Consider the following 19,824-nt stretch of genomic DNA (forward strand, 5'->3'; position numbering starts at 1 on the left):
AATTTAACCTTTAACATTCAAATATTTACACTTTTTTTGAATTTTGATTCGAAGTACTTTGCCTGGACATTTTCACAAAGGTTTACATGCAGAGGTTCGCAATGTTAAATTCAACAACAGAATTGGCTGGATGAAGAAATATCAGATGAGATGTTGGAAGAAAATGGGCAGCAGTAGAGTTGCTGCCTTGCAGCGCCAGAGACCCGGGTTCGATCCTTACTACGGGTTCTGTCTGTAATACCGGTGACTGCGTGGGTTTTCTCCGGGGGCTCCGGTTTCCTCCCAGGTTCCAATGACGTACAGGTTGGTAGGTTAACTGGCGTGGTAAAAATGTCAATTGTCCCCAGTGTGTGTTGGCTAGTGTTGATGCGCGGGGATCGCTGGTTGGAGTGGCCTAGGTGGGCCGAAGGGCCTGTTTCCACGCTGTATCTCTAGACTAAACTAAATTAAACAGATTATATTTTGGAAGAAAATGAAGGCTTGGGTTTAAGGTAAAGGGGAAAAGATTTAATAGGAATCTGAGGGGTAAATTTTTCCACACATAGGGTATTGAGTGTATGGAACAAGCTGCCGAAGGAGGTAGTTGAGGCTGGGACTATTGAAACGTTTAACAGTTGGACAGGTACATGTATATGGGAGGGATATGGGCTAAACGCAGGCATGTGGGACTAGTGTAGACGACATGTTGGTCGTGTGGGCAAGTTTGGCCGGCCAATCTACACTAGTCCCACCTTTCCCCCTTCACCTTAAGCCTATGTCCTCTGGTCCTCGGTTCACCTACTGTGGGCAAGAGATTCTGTGCATCTACCCGATCTATTCCTCTCATGATTTTATACACCTCTATAAGATCACGCCTCATCCTCCTGCGCTCCAAGGAATAGAGTCCCAGACTACTCAACCTCTCCCTGTAGCTCAGACCCTCTAGTCCTGGCAACATCCTGGTAAATCTTCTCCGCACCCTTTCAAGCTTGGTGCGTCTCCCCGAACTATCCCTCTCATTGAGGCACTTGCCAGAATAAATTGAAAAGTTGATTATGAAATTTAGACGAGTATTCTGGTATTTGTTTTAGAATTCCTTCATGGAATGAGAGTGCCGGTGGGGCTGGCTTTGCCAAGGGAGCAGTGGGCCAGCACACTGCTGAGGTGTGATATAAAGGGCTCATTCACTCCGCACACTTTCGTTACAGGCCCTGTCATCTCACGGCTGCTGCTTACCTCCAACGCATAAGGGACGCTGACATTTCCGGGCACGGATCAGCGCTGATCACCTGCCCAATCCACGCACACTGTTGCTGGTGATATCATGGGTCAGCCTGGGTGGGTGGAAGTCTATAGGAGCAGGGAAAGAGAGGGGGAGGGGGGGGGAGGGGGAGGGAGAGAGAGAGTGTGCGCAGGGGAAAAAGAGATAGGGGGCGGGAGAGTGAAAGAGAGGGAGAAGTGGGGGAGAGGGAGAAAGAGAGGGAGAGGGAGAGAGAGAGAGGGGGAAGACGGAGAGAGAGAGGGAAAGAGAGCTAGGGGAAGAGAGAGAGTGAGGAGGGGAGAGAGAGGGACAGAGAGTGGGGGAGAGGGAGAGAGCAATGAGGAGGGAGAGAGTGGGAGAGGGGGGCAAGAGGTGCAGGAGTAGGCCATTTGGCCCTTCGAGCCAGCACCGCCATTCAATGGCTGATCATCCCCAATCAGTACCTCGGTCCTGCCTTCTCCCCATATCCCCTGACTCCGCTATTTTTAAGAGCCCTATCTAGCTCTCTCTTGAAAGCATCCAGAGAACCGGCCTCCACCGCCCTCTGAGGCAGAGAATTCCACAGACTCACAACTCTCTGTGTGAGAAAGTGTTTCCTCATCGGCATTGGAAATGGCTTACCCTTTATTCTTAATTGGCATTTGCAACCTTGTGAAGAAGACTCTTAAGAATCTACCCAACCTATGCTCCTCATAATTGTCTATACTTCTATCAGGTACACAACTCTCTGAGTGAAAGGGTTTTTTTTCATCTCCGTTTTAAATGGCCTCCCTTTTATTCTTAGACTGTGGCCCCTGGTTCTGGACTCCCCCATCATTGGGAACATTTTTCCTGCATCTCGCTTGTCCAGTCCTTATTTAATATGTTTCTATAATATTCCCTCGCATCCTTTTAAATTCCAGTGAATACATAGAAACATAGAAACTAGGTGCAGGAGTAGGCCATTCGGCCCTTCGAGCCTGCACCGCCATTCAATATGATCATGGCTGATCATCCAACTCAGTATCCCGTACCTGCCTTCTCTCCATACCCTCTGATCCCCTTAGCCACAAGGGCCACATCTAACTCCCTCTTAAATATAGCCAATGAACTGGCCTCGACTACCCTCTGTGGCAGAGAGTTCCAGAGATTCACCACTCTCTGTGTGAAAAAAGTTCTTCTCATCTCGGTTTTAAAGGATTTCCCCCTTATCCTTAAGCTGTGACCCCTTGTCCTGGACTTCCCCAACATCGGGAGCAATCTTCCTGCATCTAGCCTGTCCAACCCCTTAAGAATTTTATAAGTTTCTATAAGATCCCCTCTCAATCTCCTAAATTCTAGAGAGTATAAACCAAGTCTATCCAGTCTTTCTTCATAAGACAGTCCTGACATCCCAGGAATCAGTCTGGTGAACCTTCTCTGCACTCCCTCTAGGGCAATAATGTCCTTCCTCAGATTTGGAGACCAAAACTGTACGCAATACTCCAGGTGTGGCCTCACCAAGACCCTGTACAACTGCAGTAGAACCTCCCTGCTCCTAAGCTTAAGACTGAGTTCATAAGTTCATGTGGTAGGAGCTGAATTAGGCCATTCAGCCTGTCAAGCCATTCAATCATGGGCTGATCTATCTCTCCCTCCTTACCCCATTCTCCTGCCTTCTCCCCATGACCCCTGACACCCGCACTAATCAAGAATCTATCTATCTCTGCCTTAAAAATATCGACTGACTTGGCCTCTACAGCCTTCTGTGGCAATGAATTCCACAGATTCACCACCCGCTGACAAAAGAAATGTCTCCACATCTCTTTCCAAAAGCAATGGCCTTTTATTCTGAGGTTACGACCTCTGGTCCTAAACTCTCCCACGAGTGGAAGCATCCTCTCCACATCCACTCTATCCGGGCCTTTCATTTTTCAACTGAAGACTGGTCTATCAGTCTGAAGAAGAGTCCCGGCCCAAAATGTCATCTATTTATTCCCTCCACAGATGCTGCCTGACCCAATGATTCAGGGGGCAGTTCCTTCCGTGCTGTTATCAGGCCACTGTACTGTCTTCTCACCTGCTAGAGTTGGGCCCTGACCTCCCATTGACCTCATTGGAGAATCTTTGATCTATCTTTAATCAGTCTGTTTTTTGCACTAAATGTTGTACACTTTACCCTTTATCAGTACACTGTGAACACCTGACTGTAATCATGTACGCGGCAAAGGCTTTTCACTGTACCTCGGTGTACACGTGACAATAAACCACACTAAAACCAAAACCATTTAGCGCAAGATTCCAGCACACGCAGTGATCTGTGCCTCTCCTTGGAGCTAATATTCTTCAATCCAGGCAACATCATGGTGAACCCGTTCTGCATCCTCTCCAAACTCATAGTCATAAAGTAATACAGCGTGGAAACAGACCCTTCAGCCCAACTTGCCCACACCGGCCAACATGTCCCAGCTAAACTAGTCCCACCTGTTTGCACTTGGCCCGTATCCCACCATGTACCTGTCTCACTGTTTCTTCAACGTTGCGATACCTCCTCTGGCAGTCTGAGTCTGAAAAAGGGGTTTCGACCCGAAACGTCGCCTATTTCCTTCGTTCCATAGATGCTGCCTCACCCGCTGAGTTTCTCCAGCATTTTTGTCTACCTCCTCTGGCAGCTCGTTCCATACACCCACCACCCTTTGTGTGAAAAAGGTTATCCCTGAAGTTCCCATTAAATCTTTCCCCCCACCCCACCTCACCTCGCCCCCCCCCCCCCCCCCCCTCCACCCCCCACCTTAAACCTATGTCCTCTGGTCCTCGATTCACCTACTCTGTGCAAGAGACTCTGTGCATCTTCCCGATCTAGTACTCTCATGATTTTATACACTTCTACAAGATCAAAGCCTCCACATCCTTCCTCTAGTGCGGCGACCAGAACTGCACACAGTATTCCCATGTGGCTGAAACCAAGTTTACACAGCTGCAACATCACTTGCCAAGTTTTATACTCCATGTGCAACTGAGGAACACAAGCATGTTGCATGCCTTCCTTCCCACCCTATCCACTTATGTTGGTCAGAGAGATGTGGGCTATGAGACTATGAATGAATGAATGAATGAATGAATGAATGAATGAATGAATGAATGGTTTAGTGTCGCATGTGACAAGTCACAGTGATATCCTTTGTTTTGCGTCCCCAAGGTATGCAAAGAGGCACCACATAAAGGGCAACGACAGAGTTACAAAGTCCTCCTTTGTTCTCCTCCCCCTCCCCCTCCCCCCCTCCCCCCCCCCCCCCTCCCCTTCCCTCACGGAGTTTCCCCCACACCAGGTCCGCCTTTGTTCTCTCCCCCCTCCTCTTCACAGCCCCCCCCCCCCCCCTACTAGCACCCAGAGACCCTGTTTTACCTCAGTCTTTCAGGTGGCTCTGTCATTTACCGCCATAGAACACACTTCGGCTCAGACACAAAGTGCTGGAGTAACTCAGCGGGACAGGGGCAGCATCTCTGGAGAGAAGGACCAGGTGACATTTCTGGTCGAGATCCTTCTTCAGGCTCGTCCTATGACTTCATCAGAGTTTGATGAAGGAAGGGTCGGGTTGAGAGTTACTCCAGGATTTTGTGTCTATCTTTGGTGTAAACCAGCATCCGCAGTTCCTTCCTACACATACCATACTTTATTTAGTTTGTAATCACATGTACCATATAGTCACACATTCTTACGGCGTGGAAACAGGCCCTTTCGGCCCAACTTGCCCACACCAACTAACATGTCCTATCTACACTAGACCCACCTGCCTGCGTTTGGTCCACATCCTCTAAACCAATCCTATCCATGTACCTGTCTTATATATCAGTCTGAAGAAGGGTCTCGACCCGAAACGTCACCCATTCCTTCGCTCCAGAGATGCTGCCTGTCCCACTGAGTTACTCCAGCATTTTGTGTCTACCTTCGATTTAAACCAGCATCTGCAGTTCTTTCCTACACATAACTGTCTTAATATTTATTTAATGTTGCGATATTCCCTGCCTCAACTACCTCCTCTGGCAGCTCGTTCCATACACCTGCCACCCTTTGTGTGAAAAAGTTACCCCTCGGGTTCCTATTAAATCTTCCCCCCCTCACCTTGAACCCTATGCCCTCTGGTTTTTGATTCCCCTACTCTGGGCAAGAGGCTGTGTGCGTTTACTCAATCAATTCCTCTCATGATTTTGTACACCTCTATAAGATCACCCCTCATCCTCTATAAGATCGCCCTTCATCCTCTCTAAACATGTGCAAACACCTGTAAACCCCTCTAAACTACTGTAACCCCGTAAACCTCTGTAAACCCCTGTAAACCCCTGTAAACAACTCTAAAATCACTCTAAACCCCTGTAAACGCATATACACCCATCTAAACACCTCTAAACCCCTGTTAACCCCTCTAAACCCCCCTAAACCACTTTAACCCCTCCAAAGCCCTGTAAATCCCTCCAAACCCCTCTAACCCAGCCTACTCAAGCTCTCCCTATAGCTCAGGCTCAAACTTGCTTGATGTACATTTTCTTAACCTTCATTCTATATTTGCTGATCACACAGTTAGGTGGTGTATTGTACAGCGACCACAATTGTTAGCACATGTACTTTGTGCAACAATCTAATCTGTAGCCATAACTACAATAGAGATTGCCACCTGTAGCAGCAACATTCAACTAGTTCAGACAACAGAAGGGCATTTGGATCTCCAAGGCCTCAGGGACAATGCCTCAGGGACAAGGCCTCAGGGACAAGGCCTCAGGGACAAGGCCTCAGGAACAAGGCCTCAGGTATAGCCTTCATTGCCTATGTGCTGGGGAAATGCCTACAGGGTGAGGGGGCTTGTAAGTCATCAGGTCAAAAGTGATAGGAGCACAATTAAGCCATTCGGCCCATCAAGTCTGCTCCGCCGTTCAATCATGGCTGATCTATCTCTCCCTCCAAACCCCATTCTCCTGCCTTCTCCCCATAACCCCTGACACCCAGACTAATCAAGAATCTATCTATCTCTGCCCGAAAAATATCCACTGACTTGGCCTCCACAGCCGTCTGTGGCAATGAATTCCACAGATTCACCACCCTTCTGGCTAAAGAAATTCCTCCTTATCTTCCTAAAGTAACGTCCTTTATTTCTGAGGCTGTGAACTCTGGTCCTAGACTCTCCCACTAGTGGGAACATCTTCTCCACATCCACTCTAACCAGGCCTTTCACTATTCGGCAAGTTTCAATGAGGTCCCCCCCCTTATCTTTCTAGAATGTAATGGGCTTCCTCATAATCCATACCCATGCTGAGCCTCGAAGACACATTGTCCTCAGTCAGAAGCTGCATAGGTTGCGTCTGTATTTAGTTTAGCTTAGAGTTACAACGTGGAAACCCGCCCGAGTCCACGCTGACCAATGTGCCTGGCTTGCTGAGTATCTCCAGCTTTTTGTGTCTATCTACCAGTTTGGTTTAGTTTAGTTCAGAGATACAGCGTGGAAACAGGCCCTTCGGCCCACTGAGCCCACACCAGCCAGTGATCCCGCACACACTAACACTATCCTACACACACACTAGGAACGATTTACATTTATACCAAGGCAATTAGCCTACAAACCTGTATGTCTTAGGGCTACTGTAGTCTAGTCACATCTGAACACAAAGAGATCCATTTAACACAGTCACGGTGGTGCAACGGTAGAGTTGCTGCCTTACAGCGAATGCAGCGCCAGAGACCTGGGTTCGATCCCGACTACGGGTGCTGTCTGTACGGAGTTTGTATGTTCTCCCCATGATCTGCGTGGGTTTTCACCGAGATCTTCCGTTTCCTCCCACACTCCAAAGACGTACAGGTTTGTAGATTAATTGGCTTGGTAAATGTAAAAATTGTCCCTAGTGGGTGTAGGATAGTGTTAATGTGCGGGGATCGCTGGTCGACGCGGACCCGGTGGGCCGAAGGGCCTGTTTCCGCGCTGATTCTCTAAACTAAACTAAACTTGGAAATACTCTGCAGGTCGGGTAGCACCTTTAATTTAGTTTAGTTTAGTTTAGAGATACATTGCGGAAACAGGCCCTACGGCCCACCGAGTCCGCACCGACCAGCGATCCCTGCACACTAACACTATCCTACACACACCAGGGACAATTTACAATTTATACCAAGCCAATTAACCCTACAAACCTGTACGTCTTTGGAGCATGGGAGGAAACCGGAGCACCCGGAGAAAACCCACACGGTCACAAGGAGAACATACAAACTCCGTACAGGCAGCACCCATAGTCAGGAACAAATCCAGGTCTCTGGCGCTGTGATGAAGCAACTGTACTGCTACTCTGGTTCTATCCTAACTCTAGGGACCATCCTAGAGGTACACTTGAATGTACCGAGATACACTTAAATGTATTCCTGAGGTAAATACACAGAAAATTTATACAATGCAGTGGTTCATAGGTGGCATGCAAACAGCAATCTGATAATACACGAACATATTCACTCTTGTTAGAATTACTTAATCAGATCCAAATTTCTCTTTGTTCGAAGGATCAAAGCTTGTTAGTCTCCATAACACGTCAGGCTGTCAGATTAGCGTGGGCCAATGGGCCTATTTCTATGCTGTATTCCTAAACCAAACTAAACTAAAGCAGGAAAAGACACAAAGTGTTGGAGTAACTCAGCGGGTCAGGCAGCATCTGTGGAGAACGTGGATAGGTGACATTTCACAGAGTGCTGGAGTAACTCAGCGGGTCAGGCAGCATCTGTGGAGAACATGGATAGATGACGTTTCACAGAGTGCTGGAGTAACTCAGCGGGTCAGGCAGCATCTCTGGAGAACATGGATAGGTGACGTTTCACAGAGTGCTGGAGTAACTCAGCGGGTCAGGCAGCATCTGTGGAGAACATGGATAGGTGACGTTTCACAGAGTGCTGGAGTAACTCAGCGGGTCATGCAGCATCTGTGGAGAACATGGATAGGTGACGTTTCACAGAGTGCTGGAGTAACTCAGCGGGTCAGGCAGCATCTCTGAAGAACATGGAAAGGTGACGTTTCACAGAGTGCTGGAGTAACTCAGCGGGTCATGCAGCATCTGTGGAGAACGTGGATAGGTGACGTTACCAGTCGGGACCCTTCTTCAGACTTTGTGTCGTTTTTTTTGTAAACCAGCATCTGCAGTTCCTTGTGTCGAAACAAAAAGCAGGTGTACTACAAAAAGCTGCTCTGCTTGGGCTAAGATTACAGATCAAGGCTAATTTCATGATTCTCGTTAACAAGTTCAGCAATTATCCCATTGTCTGCACACTACACAAATACAGTATAGTGAGTCAGTGTATCATTCCTGAGCAGTGTATTTAATACCCTTGCAGCAATTTATTCATGACCACAATGCCAGAATCTGTACCAGCCCAGCTCATTTTCCCAGCATTGTCACACAATCTGGTTTTGCATCTTTAGATATGTCCTTCAAACATGAACAAGAGACATTGACAGAGGAAGCCTGAGGGGGGAAATATTTTATACCATGAGTCCAAACACTCCCAGTGACTTACAGACACTTACTGAATAGTTCAAGACTTGAATAGAGTGGATGTGGAGAGGATGTTTCCACTAGTAGGAGAGTCTAGGACTGGAGGTCACAGCCTCAGGAATAAAGGACATTCCTTTAGGTAGGATATGAGGAGGAATTTCTTTAGTCAGAGGGTGGTGCATCTGTGGAATTCTTTGCCACAGAAGGCTGTGGAGGCCAGGTCGGTGGATATTTTTAAGGCATTCTTGATTAGTACAGGTGTCAGGGGTTACGGGGAGAAGGCAGGAGAATGTGGTCAAGGCCCTGTCTCACGTTCTCGAGTTACACACGAACTCTCCCGAGTTTTCCCCTTGATTCAAACTCGGGAAATGTCGATGGGCGAGTCCGTAGGAGCCCGTAGGAGTCCGTAGATGTTTCGTAGCGGCTCGTAATGCCAGCCATAGGAACTCGGGGCATCAGGTAAGTCGGGACGTTTTTTCAACATGTTGAAAAATGTCCACGAGTTTAAAAAAATAGCCCCGAGTACCTACGAATGGCTATTACCGTAATTCTCCGAGTTCGAATCAAGGGGAAAACTCGGGGGAGTTTGTGAGTAACTCGGGAGAGTGGGACAGGGCCTTTAGAAGGGAGAGATAGATCAGCCATGATTGAATGGCGGAGTAGACTTGATGGGCCAAATGTTTGTACATTCTTCCTGCAAACGTGTGTTTTTTCTCCCAGATGACAATAGACAATAGACAATAGGTGCAGGAGTAGGCCATTGGGCCCTTCGAGCCAGCGCCATCATTCAATGTGATCATGGTTGATCATCCACAATCAGTACCCCATTCCTGCCTTTTCCCCATATGCCCTGACTCCGCTATCTTTAAGAACCCTATCTAGATCCTCTCTTGAAAGTATCAGAGAACTGGCCTCCACCGCCCTCTGAGGCAGAGAATTCCACAGACTCACAACTCTCTGTGTGAAAAAGATGCTCCGGTTTCCTCCCACATTCCGAAGACGTACAGGTTTGAGGGTTTATTGCCTTTGTTAAAAATTGTAAATTGTCCCCAGTGTGTGTAGGATAGTGTTAGTGTACGGGGAGATGGCCAATCAGTGCGGACTCGGTGGGCTGAAGGGCCTGTTTCCACGCTGTATCTCTAAACTAAACGAAACTAAACTAAACAAGGGTTGTGATCCCTGAAGTGGGATTCAGATGCTTCAACGAAAGCAGAGTCAGCTCCAAGAAACATCTTGCTTTGATGAGGTTCTGATGGTGATGTGATATTTTGCTTTATCAGTTCAATGACATCTGAGAGTAAAATCACTGCAATGTGGTTTAATCCTGCATTGTAATTAAGTTCCCAGGAAAAGATAGTTCCGGGGAAAAAAACACTAAATCGGAGATGATTTAAAGGAAAAAAAATGACTCAAATATTATAGATGACTGTTATCAACTAATGCCGTTTTTAGCCATTACGGGAAATTTTCCTTTGGGTATAATAATTGAACTTCCAGTTAAGAAATTCCTCCTCATCTTCATACTAAAGAAACGTCCGTTTACGAGAATGATCCCAGGAGTTAATGGGATAACATATGATGAACATTTGACGGTAATGGGTCTGTACTCGCTGGAGTTTAGAAGAATGAGGTGGGGGCCTCATTGAAACTTACCGAATAGTGAAAGGCCTGGATAGAGTGGATGTGGAGAGGATGTTTCCACTGGTGGGAGAGTCCAGGACCAGAGGTCACAGCCTCAGAATAAAAGGACGTTCATTTAGGAAGAAGATGAGGATGAATTTCTTTAGTCAGAGGGTGGTGAATCTGTTGAATTCATTGCCACTGAAGGTGTGGAGGTCATCAATGGATATTTGTAAGGCAGAGATAGATGGATTTGTGATTAGTATGGGTGTCAAGGGTTATGATGAGAATGGGGTTAAGAGGTAGAGATAGATCAGCCTTGTTTGAATGGCGGAGTAGACTTGATGGGCCGAAGAGTCTGCACTGACCAGCGATCCCCACACTATCCCACACACACTAGCATCAATTTACACTTACTGTATACCAAGCCAATTAATCGACAAATCTGTACGTCTTTGGAGTGTGGGACGAAACCAAAGAACTGGAGAAAACCCACGCAGGTCACAGGGAGAACGTACAAACTCCGTACAGACAAGCACCCATAGTCAGGATTGAACCCGGGTCCCTGGCGCTGCAAGACAGTAACTCTACCGCTATGCCACCGTGTCTCCCAATAGTGCTCCTCTAACTTATAGACAATAGACAATAGGTGCAGGAGTAGGCCATTCAGCCCTTCGAACCAGCACCGCCATTCAATTTGGTCATGGCTGATCATCCCCAATCAGTACCCCGTTCCTGCCTTCTCCCCATATCCCCTGACTCCACTATCTTATGAACATGAACTTATTCTGAGGTTGTGTCCTGTGGTCCTAGACTCTTACACTAGTGGAAATATCCTCTCCACATTCACTCTACCTAGGCATTTAATTGTCCAATAGCGGGTGGCATGGTGGCACAGTGGTAGAGTTGCTGCCTTACAACGTCAGAGACCCGGGTTCGATCCTGACTACGGGTGCTGTCTGTATATAGTTTGTGTGTTCCTCCCCTTGACCACGTGGGTTTTCTCCTGGTGTTGTGTTCTCCACCCACATTCAAAAGACGTACAGTTTTGTTGGGGAAGTTGGGTTCGGTAAAGATTGTTAAAAATTGTAAATTGTCCCCAGTGTGTGTAGGATAGTGTTAGCGTACGGGGAGAAGGCCAGTCAGTGCGGACTCGGTGGGCTGAAGGGCCTGTTTCCACGCTGTATCTCTAAACTAAACTAAGTGTGTAGGATGGTACACAAAATTGCTGGGGAAACTCAGCGGGTGCAGCAGCATCTATGGAGCGAAGGAAATAGGCGACGTTTCGGGCCGAAACCCTTCTTCAGACTTGAGTAGGTGTGTAGGATAGTGCTCGTGTACGGAGATCGCTGGTCGGCGCAGACTCGGTGGGCCGAAGGGCCTGTTTGCATGCAGTACCTCTCAACGGATGCTGGTTTACACTGAAGATAGACGCGGTATGCTGGAGTAACTCAACGGGTCAGGCAGCATCACTGGAGGGAAGGAATGGTTGACGTTTTGGGTCGAGAATCAGGGGAGAGGGAGACATGGGGAGATATGGAAGGATAAGGTGTGAAAACGAGAGATCAGTTAGTAAGGCCAATGCTCATACTGCTGGGGTGTAAGCTGCCCAAGTGAAATATGAGGTACTGTTCCTCAAATTTGCGCTGGGCCTCACTCTGACAATGAACAAGGCCCAGGACAGAAAGGTCAGTGTGGAATTGGAAGGGAAGTTACTGATTGCTGATAGTATGCCTTGCACACTGTGGACGGCTCGATTGTAATCATGTATAGTCTTCCTGCTGGTTGGTTAGCACGCAACAAAAAGCTTTTCACTGTACCTCGGTACATGTGACCATAAACTAAACTAAACTGAACTATATTCTTGCAACCCTTCATTTCATTTACTTTTCCAGAGCATCGTTTCCAACCACTTTATCCGCTGCTATTTCCCCCAAGTCACTTAGTTTAGTTTAGTTTAGAGATACAGCGCGGAAACAGGCCCTTCGGCCCACAGGGTCCGCGCCGACCAGCGATCCCCGCACATTAACACTATCCTACACGCACTAGGGACAATTTTTACATTTATACCAAGCCAATTAACTTACAAACCTGTACGTCTTTGGAGTGTGGGAGGAAACCGAAGATCTCGGAGAAAACCCACGCAGGTCACGGGGAGAACGTACAAACTCCGCACAGACAGCACGTCTCCGTGGTCGGGATCGAATCCGGGTCTCCGGCGCTGCATTCGCTGTAAGGCAGCAACTCTACCGCTGCGCCACCGCCCAATGAGATTCTAGGCCATTCTGGCTGTGGATTGCCCATGAGTTGCCATGGAAACTAAATACTAGCCGATTTGAAGCACGCGTTCCATGTGCCTCTGCCTATGAACAGGTCATAGGTACTGTTGATAATCTCATCGGCTCCATCCTTATTATCGCATTGCGAATTACTTTATCTAATGTGTTAACACCTCGGCTAAAATAGCAGGCAGTGGGATTTGCAGCAGGTCAGTGAACATCTACTTCTTGAAAGGTTGATGAAGCAAAAGGGCTGTTGCTGACAGCAGTAGGTGTACTTTTAGTAACATCCAACTAACTTGTTCCTTCCCTGCTCTCATTGTTCAGATGGATTTTTTTTTTAAACCTGGGAGGCTTTTATTGTAAGAAAAGAAAACTTTCCTCTGCTAAAATAACTCTGCAACTATGATTGAGCATGCCCAGGAGTGACAGAGGTCACATGCTTATGTTAATATTAACCTTTTTTTCAACCAGTTTTATTCCACCAGGGAGGTCTTACCTTCCACTACCTGCAACCTCCCGCAACCACCTGCAACCTCCAGCAACCACCTTCAACTAGCATCGCAACCGACTTCGACTAAAAAATTACCGATTTTTTAAACGGCAACCTATTTTTAGTCAAGGCCGGTTTTGAATTTTTTGAAATAATCGCCGGAACATAGAAGAAGCGGAAACCACTTTCGACCATTAGGGAGACTGACAAAAACCTCCGGGAACCTCCGGGAACCTCATGGAAACCTTGGGTGGGGCGCAAAGTCTCCAGAGGTTTCTGTTCAGGTTTCCTAAGTGGGACAGGGGCATAACACCACCACTAGTAACTCCCAGTCTGATGAGCTTGTTTTGAAAGAAAAAGATACATGGGAGAAAAATGATGGGGGATTGAAGACACAAGTAATTGCAGATGCTGGAATCTTGAGCAAAACACAAAGTGCTGGAGTAACTCAGAGTATAAGAAAGAACTGCAGATGCTGGAAAAATCGAGGTAGTCAAAAATGCTGGAGAAACTCAGCGGGTGAGGCAGCATCTATGGAGCGAAGAAAATAGGCGACGTTATGGGTCTTGATCCTTCTTCAGGCTGATGTGGGGGTGGGGGGGGGGCAGGAAGAAGAATGGAAGAGGCGGAGACAGTGGGCTGTGGGAGAGCTGGGAAGGGGAGGGGAAAGAGGGAGAAAGCAAGGACTACCTGAAATTGGAGAAGTCAATCTTCATACCGCTGGGGCGTAGGCTACCCAAGCGGAATATGAGGTGCTGCTCCTCCAATTTGCGGTGGGACTCACTCTGGCCATGGAGGAGGCCCAGGACAGAAAGGTCGGATTCGGAATAGGAGAGGGAGGTGAAGTGCTGAGCCACCGGGAGATCAGGTTGGTTATTGCGAACTGAGCGGTGGTGTTGGGCGAAGCGATCGCCAAGCCTGCGCTTGGTCTCACCGATGTAGATCAGCTGACTAACTGACAACTGGAGTAACTCAGTGGGTCAGGCTGCAATCAATTCATAAGTTCATAAGGTCATAAGTGAAGGGAGCAGAATTAGGTCATTCGGCCCATCAAGTCTACTCCGCCATTCAATCATGGCTGATCTATCTCTCCCTCCTAACCCCATTCTCCTGCCTTCTCCCCTTTTGTTTAGTTTAGAGACCAAGCGCGGAAACAGACCCTTCCCCCTACCATGTCAATGCCGACCAGCGATCCCCGTACACTAACACTATCGTACACACACTAGGAACAGTTTTACACTCATACCTAGCCAATAAACCTGCAACCTGTACGTCTTCGGAGTGTGGGAGGAAAGCGGAGCACCACGGAGAAAACATACGCAGGTCACAGTGAGAACGTACAAACTCCGTACAGACAGCACCCGTAGTCAGAATAGAACCCGGGTCTCTGGCGCTGTGAGGCAGCAACTCTACCGCTGCACCACCGTGTCGCCCTGGTGGTTAAGGCAAATATTTTAGATAGGCGCATTGTTATGTAGGGAATAGAGGGATAAGGACCATGTGGAAGCAGATGAAATTAGTTTAAATTGGCACAAACATTGTGGGCCGAAGGGCCTGTTCCTGCACCGTATGCTCATTGCTCTGTGTTCTATCGACAAGGAAAAATTGGTCGATTTACTCCTAATCGCTCAATAGAGCGGCAACGGTGGTGCAGCGGGTAGAGTTGCCGCCTTACAGCGCCAGAGACCCGGGTTCGATCCTGACTACGGGTGCTGTCTGTACGGACTTTGTACGATCTCCCCGTGACCTGCGTGGCATTTCTCCCAGATCTTTGGTTTCCCCCCCCACACTCCAAAGACGTACAGGTTTGTAGGTTAATTGACTTGGTGTATGTGTAAAATTGTCCCTAGGGTGTGTAGGATAGTGTTAATGTGCGGGGATCACCGAGGACTCGGTGGGCCGAAGCCTCCGTTACACACTCCATCTCTAAACTAAACTAAAGTAATCCTTTGGCATGCACCGTGCAGTCCTGCCTCCTTAGATTAGAAAGGCCGGAGCAGGGTACTGCTGTGTACAGGCGTGCAAACTCTCACTAAACACAGTGAGATAAAGAGCAGGCCAACAGGAGAGATTGCTGCAACATAAATTTATCTGTCTGCAAAACGTTTCAGAACAGCATGGAGCACATACAAGAAGACACGGAGAGTCTCAATGTTTTTATCTTTCACTGTGGGTGGTGCGTTGTATAGCATATCTCACAACACAGTCAGAGCTAAATTATAGCCTTATAACAAATACGGAATTCAGTTAGCGTTATTTAACAAATATTTCAATAACTTTACACTGCTGCCTTTTGCACTCGCACAACATTTTAAAAGCTGCATGTGGTGTTTGCAATTGATATATTTTTATGGGGGGTTTCACATTTCATTGTTCCATTATCACTGACGTCTTCACATTTTGTCACACCTCGTATCAGTTCTAATCAAGGATCAGTGCGTGTTTTGGTGTCTGTTGGTAATAAATAAAAGCAGGGAGGTCACATTGCAGTTGTATACGATGTTGGTGAGACCACATTTAGAGTTTTGTTTAAGAAGGATCTGCAGATGCTGGAAAATCGAAGGTGGACAAAAATGCAGGAGACATTCAGCGGGTGAGGCAGCATCTATGGAGCGAAGGAAATAGGCAACGTTTCGAGTCGAATCCCTTCTTCAGACTGGGTTTCGACCCGAAACGGTGCCTATTTACATAGATGCTGCCTCACCCGCTGAGTTTCTCCAGCATTTTTGTCTACCTTCGATTTTCCAGCATCTGCAGTTCCTTCTTAAACATTTTGTCTACTCCACTGCGAAATCTCCTCAAAGTATGCCTACTTTGAAGAAGTTCTCCTCCTCTCTCCGCATTTAGAATAGTGTGTTCTTCTTGCGTATGGCGTGCACAGCTTAAAGTTGTAGGCCAACTTGTTGTAGGTCAACTTGTTGATCTATCTGTTTGTGCACGTCAGGTTGATTGCATTAGTCGAAACAGGGGGGACCGCGTGAAGGTTGCAATCTCCCACCCGCAGAGTACTGTGTTCAGTTCTGGGCACCACGTTATAGGAAAGACGTTGTCAAGCTGGAAAGGGTGCAGAGAAGATTTGCGAGGATGTTGCCAGGACTCGTGGAGAGGTTGGGCATGCTCGGACTCTGTTGCTTGGAGCGCAGGAGGATGGAGGGTGATGTTATAGAGGTGTACAAAATCATGAGAGGAATAGATCGGGTGGAGTCTCTTGCCCAGAGTAGGAGGCTCAAGAACCATAAGTATAAGGTGAGAGTGGAAAGATTTAATAGGAACCTGAGGGGTAACCTTTTCACACAAAGGGTGGTGGGTGCATGCCGGAGAAGGTAGTTGAGGCAGGTACGATCGCAATGTTTAAGAAACAGTTATACATGCACAAGGATAGGACAGGTTAAGAGAGGTTTGGGCCAAACGCATGCAGGTGGGACTACTGTAAATGTAATATGTTGGTCGGTGCGGGCAAGTTAGGCCGAAGGGCCTGTTTCCACACTGTATCACTCTATGATACAGTACATACAGTAGTTACAAAGAACTAAAGATGCTGGTTTACCAAAGAAAGACACAAAGACAAAGAGTCCCGGGCCAAAACAACACTTGTCTAATTTCTCCACAGAGGCTGCCAGACCCAGCTGAGTTACTCCAGCACTTTAAGTATTTCAATACACTGAATACTTTGCCCCAACTGTGAATTTCTACCAAATCTCGGATCGCAGTCTACTGCTTCAGAATGACAAATCTGGTTCTCAGCTCAGCTTGTCCACGGCAGGCAGTTAATTTGCCATAAAGGCTGATTTCACACTTTCATTGGATTGAAACAGGTTCAGCTCACACCACTCGGAAGGCGTGAAGAAGAGCCCAGATGTTCTGATTGTAGGGCAGACTATACAACCCAGTAACCCATATAAAATAAATAGTCCTCTGTTTGCTGTGCAATTGGAAAACGTAGACCAGAGTAGACCAGGTTTCAGAGGTGAAAGAGAAGCATCCTGATCCATGGCCACTTCTAGTTCCATTATGTTGTATTGTGTAGGTAGCTGGATCAAGTAGTAAACACTGCAATAGTTGCAGGAGTATTGGATTACCTAATTTAGTGTACTTTAAGAAGGAACTGCAGATGCTGGAAAATCGAAGGTACACAAAAATGCTGGAGAAACTCAGCGGGTGCAGCAGCATCTATGGAGCGAAGGAAATAGGCAACGTTTCGGGCTTTGGCTTTCCTTCACTCCATAGATGCTGCTGCACCCGCTGAGTTTCTCCAGCATTTTTGTGTACCTTAGAGTAGTTTAGTTTAGTTTATTTTTGTTTAGTTTAGTTTAGAGATGCAGCTCAGAAGCAGGCCCTTCGGCCCACCAAGTCCATGCTGACCATCGATTACCTGCACACGAGTTCTATGTTATCCCACTTTCACATCCTACACACTAGGGGCAATTTCCAGAGCCAATTAACCTACAAACCTGAAGATAGGCACAAAATGCTGCAGTAACTCAGCGGGTCAGGCAGCATCTCTGGAGAAAAGGAATGGGTGACGTTTTGAAGTTTCCGACTCGAGACGTCACCTATTCCTTCTCTCTAGAGGTTCAGCCTGGCCCGTTGAGTTTTACCCCACTTAGGAAACCTGAACGGAAACCTCTGGAGACTTTGCACCCCACCCAAGGTTTCCGTGCGGTTCCCAGAGGTTGCAGGTGGTTGCCGGAGGTTGCAGGTAGTGGAAGCAGGCAGGGAGACTGGCGAAAACCTCCGGGAACCTCTGGGAACCGCACGGAAACCTTGGGTGGGAGGCAAAGTCTCCAGAGGTTTCAGTTCAGGTTTCCTAAGTGGGACAGGGGCATAAACTGCAGCGTGTTGTGCCTATCTTCAATGTTAACCAGCATCGCTAGTTCCTTCCCAAACATTTAACCAATACAATACAATACAATACAATTTATTGTCATTTGAGCTTCAGTGAGGCTCAAACGAAATTCTGTTTCCACAGCCATACAAACAAAGACAATTCCTAGACATACACACAATTTAGTTCACACAAACATCCATCACAGTGGACCCACTGTGATGGAAGGCAAAGTCTTTTCTCTCCCCTGTTCTCCATGACTCTCCCGTCTTTGGGATGTGGGAGGAGACCGGAGCACCCGGAGGAAACTAATGCGGGTGGCCACAAGGAGAAGGTGCGAACTCTGCACAGACAGCACCCGAGGTCAGGATTGAACCCGGGTCTCTGTCGCTGCGAGGCAGCAACTCTACCAGCTGCGCCACCCTGCCGCCCTGACCTCAGGGACGAAAGCATTATAATGGTTCCTGAAATTGACGAAAGTGAGAAAAATGGTGGAACTGCTTCTTTTTAATTAGCGAGCTGTAGAGAGAGAGAGAGAGCTGCAAATAGGGCTGGAACGGTTGAAAAGTTAACAGCTCGTCGCCACCCCGCCCACAAGAACGGCCCGACATCTCTCAACAGCTGCCGAGTCAACGTGGCAAAATATGGAATGCCAAGCAGCGAATAAATTACTTTCTTGACAAGATTCTGCTAACGATGCAGAGTCAGCATATTTCAGGTGGCGTGGGATAACCCCCGCAATGCTCAGCAGTCTGGAGGTAGGGCGACGTGTGTGAAGCCAATGTCAATACAGTCTTTGTGTCACGCAACTCCAGAAAGAGGAATGCAGCAAAATGCAGAAACACAAAGCACAGACGAGGCTCTTGCTGCAAGGCTAAAACGCACCAGCGCAGCTCATGCACCGACTTGAACTAAATAGTTCTGCCACGGTCACACACAAAAAATGAATACAATGTAATATGTATTTTTAGAACCTGTCAGGCCTGAAGTTGCATAAACCATTCAATGTGGAACATAGAATGTAGGTTTGTGAGGAAAATAGGCGGAGGAGAATGAGGGGCGATCTAACGGAGGTGTATAAAATGATGAGAGGAATAGATCGGGTAGACGCATAGAGTCTCTTGCCCAGAGGAGGGGAATCGAGAACTAGAGAACGTAGGTTTAAGGTGAGGGGGGAAAGGTTTAATAGGAACCTGAGGAGTTATCATATTACACACAGGGTGTGGGTGTACGGAACAAGCTGCCGGAGGAGGTAGTTGAGGCAGGGACTACCATCACGTTTAAGAGACATTTGGTCAGGTGCATGGATTGGACTGGTTAAGAGGGTAGGATTTTGGGGTATTAACTACAGGAAGAAGTTTAGTTTAGTTTAGTTTATTGTCACGTGTACCGAGGTACAGTGAAAAGCTTTTGTTGCGTGCTAACCACTCAGTGGAACGACAATACATAATTACAATCGAACCATCCACAGTGTACAGATTCATGATAAAGGGAATTGTGTGAATAGTGTTTAGTGCAACTTAAAGCCAATACGGTCCGATTAGAGGTAGTCAGAGGATAGGTTGGACAGACTGATAGAGGTGTACAAAATCATGAGAGGAATAGATCGGGTAGATGCACAGAGTCTCTTGCCCAGAGTAGGGGAATCGAGGACCGGAGGACATAGGTTCAAGGTGAAGAGGAAAAGATTTAATAGGAATCTGAGGGGTAACTTTTTCACACAAAGGGTGGTGGTGGGTGTATGGAACGAGCTGCCAGAGGAGGTAGTTGAGGCAGGGACTATCCCAACGTTTAAGAAACAGTTAGACAGTACATGGATAGGACAGGTTTGGAGGGATATGGACCAAGCGCAGGCAGGTGGGACTTGTGTAGCTGGGACATTGTTGGC

At 47.4% G+C, this 19,824-nt stretch overlaps 1 long non-coding RNA gene across 1 annotated transcript; it reads right to left on the minus strand.

Moving 5' to 3' along the window:
- Positions 1-500: 500 nt before the first annotated feature.
- Positions 501-19,262, minus strand: LOC116970717. The gene is made up of 3 exons (XR_004411284.1): positions 19,150-19,262; positions 12,253-12,260; positions 501-518 (listed from the first exon to the last, which is right to left on the minus strand). It is a non-coding gene; the product is annotated as an uncharacterized LOC116970717 (long non-coding RNA).
- Between the last annotated feature and the right edge of the window lie 562 nt (positions 19,263-19,824).

The sequence above is a fragment of the Amblyraja radiata genome, chromosome 3 (genome assembly GCF_010909765.2).
Source record: "Amblyraja radiata isolate CabotCenter1 chromosome 3, sAmbRad1.1.pri, whole genome shotgun sequence".
Lineage (NCBI taxonomy): Eukaryota > Metazoa > Chordata > Chondrichthyes > Rajiformes > Rajidae > Amblyraja > Amblyraja radiata.